At 39.1% G+C, this 3539-nt stretch overlaps 1 pseudogene; it reads left to right on the top strand.

Moving 5' to 3' along the window:
* The first annotated feature begins 370 nt into the window (after positions 1-370).
* On the top strand, positions 371-1073 carry LOC142452898 (U1 small nuclear ribonucleoprotein C-like; annotated as a pseudogene).
* The last annotated feature ends 2466 nt before the right edge of the window (positions 1074-3539 follow it).

The following is a 3539-nucleotide window of genomic DNA, read 5'->3' on the forward strand; positions in this document are numbered from 1 at the left end:
CCCTTCCTGGGGGATGGACAACAGAAAAGTGGGTGAAGGGAGACATCAGTCAGTGTAAGACATGAAAAATAATAATAATTTATAAATTATCATGGGTTCATGAGAGAGGGAAGGTTGGGGAGGGTAAAATGAGGAGCTGATACCAGGAGCTCAAGTAGAAAGAAAACGTTTGAAAATGATGATGGCAACAAATGTGTAAATGTGCTTGACATACTGGATGGATGGATGTATTTTGAAAAGAGCTGTATGAGAGCCCAATGAAATGATTTTAAAAAAACTAAAAAAGTACACAAACTAGATTATTTTATGAGTTTTAAAATATTAATGAGGGGCGGCGCGGAACGGAGTAGCAAACGGTCGGTCGAGCAACATGCCTAAGTTTAATTGTGACTACTGCGATCCATACCTCACCCATGACTCGCCGTCTGTGAGAAAGACACATGGCGGTGGGAGGAAACACAAAGAGAGTGTGAAAGGCTACTATCAGAAATGGATGGACGAGCAGGCTCAGAGCCTGGTTGACAAAACAACGGCTGCATTCCAACAAGGAAAGATACCTCCTTCTCCATTCTCTGCTCCTCCTCCAGCAGGGGCCATGATCCCGCCTCCCCCCAGTCTCCCGGGTCCTCCTCGCCCTGGGATGATGCCGGCTCCCCACATGGGGGGGGCCCCCCATGATGCCAATGATGGGCCCTCCTCCCCCTCCTGGGATGATGCCAGTGGGACCCGCTCCTGGAATGAGGCCACCCATGGGGGGCCACATGCCAATGATGCCTGGGCCCCCAATGATGCGGCCCCCAGCCCGTCCTATGATGGTGTCCACTCGGCCAGGAATGACGCGACCAGACAGAAAAAGGCAGCGCACAACCTCCTTGTATCAATTTTCTTACTCGTACCCCTTCTCCCGGAGAGCTGGTGCTGCGACTCTGGATGTTTTCTAACAGCACAACATGGAAGACCTGCTCCCCCTTTCTCTCAAAAGGAGAATAGTTTTTGGAGTGGAGTAGTGGACAAAAAGCAGAACAAAACGATTTTTGTTTGTATTGTGACACGTGAAAATAAAATTAACTTTTAGTTAAACAAAAAAATATTAATGAAAAATATTTAATAATACCTGACAAAAGTAGCAAAACTGTTCAGATATTTCCATATTGCATCTGGCTCGGCCTCCTCATGTGCAACAGCCTTTACATTTATCCGAGCATCTGTGGCCGTGTAATTGATTCTGGACCATCTTTTCACTGCAGGAGGCACATCCCATTCCTTCAGAAGCAGGCCAAGTAGACAATAGGCATTGTGTTTGATGCGTTTAGAAACGGGTGACTTCTCTGACTAGCGTATGTTCCTCGTTGAAAAGCCCTCTTCCACACCGGCAGAACTCATCACATTTTTTTCTGACAACATTTTTAGCTCTTTGAACACTTTAAGGCATTGTGTAATTCACTCAGCATCTCATGGGAATTTGGGGAGTAATACAGAGCTAAAACAGATGACAGCAGGTGTCCCTCTGGTTGTTTGGTACTTTATCTCTGTATGTTATATATGTGCTTACTGAGGTAACAGATGCAAGGGAATACAAAATGTAGCATTTCATCAAGAGTAATAAATTTCATGAAATGAATAAATAAATATTACAACCATAGTTCTAATTTTTTATACCTATGGGCAGAATTAAAATCACTGTAGGCACTTAGAATACGCTGTTGTGCAGATTTTAAAAGAGTAAGAATGTAACCCATCCATCCATCTCAGAGATGTTACAAGTGCCATTTTAGCAACCAGTCCACCAAGCGCAACAAAAAATTAGGTATTGGTTTTGCTGAACTGGTGCAAATCTGCTGAATCCCAGCACTACCTATAGAGGTTGCTTGAGTTAGAATTAACTTAATGACAGTAGGGTTTTAGTTTTATTTGTTTTTAGTTATTAACTAAAATAAAAAATATTCTAAATAATTTTTGTAAATAATACAATAATAATTATATTGTAAATAATAATAGAAATTTAATATCTGTGCTTAGAGGGCTTAAATTCCTTAAAATGCTTTGTTATTGTTTTGTGTCATTTGTATTTTTAAATGCTGCTTTTCCCATATCTCACATTAGAAAGAGACTATTTTACATACTGGTTGCCAAGCATGAAGTCAGCTGCATTATATACACTCGGTCATTTAATTACATTATTAGTCTTATATTTCTCTCATTTGATTAAAGAAGTGTGCTACAGTAACATACATTTTGTAAAACCTCCTTATTGTGTATCTTTAAATATTGCGTTATACATTTTACCAGAGGACAGCAAGTCATCCCTGAAATGTTCCTAAATGTTTAAATTATATTTGATTTTTCAAAAGTAGCAGAGATATTTTTATTACTACACGAGTATAAGTAATTTTTCCCTCTGATTATAAATATACCCTAAATGGAACATTATACGTTTAACCTGGGTAATGATTTTGATCTATATTCTGATGTCGTGCACATGCCCTGCATTGTTAATTTGTATTCAGATAGTCACACCAGCAGCCAAGACTCTAATTGATTGTTCTAAAGACACAGCGCATTCCGCATCAAAATAATTTCAAATTTGGGGCACAGCCTTGTATACATATGAATTTTTTCTAGTTAATATTTCTGTTGAATTTGAGGTGCAGTCAAAATGCAAACACTCTGCAAATTGTTAAACTATTAATTTTGATGGATACCCTGCAGTTTATAGTCACATCCATTTAACACAGTCACAGACCACACACATATCAAACACTAGGGACTTAGTTTTTGTTGTGGGTGTCATTAAAGAGATAAGAATGGGTGATCTACATTCAAATTCTTTTTCTCCTGCTCCAATGGCACTGTCAGCTAAGCATTGGACTGCTCGGCACAATATCATCATGCCAAATCCACCAGCTTCTCTGAGGGAAAAGATGAGGACATGCACTTCCACAAAGATTTACCAAGTCTTGGAAACGCTGTAGAGTGCTGATCCCACTGGAGTTTTAGATATGTCTGCTTCCTTTCTTCTAAATGATAAGTCTGAATATGCTACAAGCTATGCATGTCATAAAGAATAAAGACAATAGGAATTAGGTTACAAATATACACATTTTCTTTCTACTTTCTACTTGTACATATGGTGGAATTCAAGCTAAATGAAGATTCTTGTAACCAAAGAGCATGCTATAACCATTACTCTGCTTTTTCCCTTTAATTACTTAATCAAGCCATCAGATTTCTATGTGGGGAGAACTAATCTTTTCCAGCACTCATTCAGGATACAGTCCCCTTAAAATGAGCATTCCTTACCGTTTCCCAGTCCAGGTCTTCAGTTCAATGTCTACCTTGTAGCATAAATGCTTTCATTTTCCCCAACAGTTTTACGTGCAAGTAATTTGCATATTATATGGTGTGTGTCTGGGTTAAGTAGAGAAACAAATCCAGAGACGCTCATATGTGTATAAGACAGAACTTTACATCAAAGAGCAATTGTATATTTAGAAAACATCCCAGCCCAGTCAAGATCAAGTAGTCCATAAATCCGACAT

The sequence above is a fragment of the Tenrec ecaudatus genome, chromosome 7, assembly GCF_050624435.1.
Source record: "Tenrec ecaudatus isolate mTenEca1 chromosome 7, mTenEca1.hap1, whole genome shotgun sequence".
Classification (NCBI taxonomy): domain Eukaryota; kingdom Metazoa; phylum Chordata; class Mammalia; order Afrosoricida; family Tenrecidae; genus Tenrec; species Tenrec ecaudatus.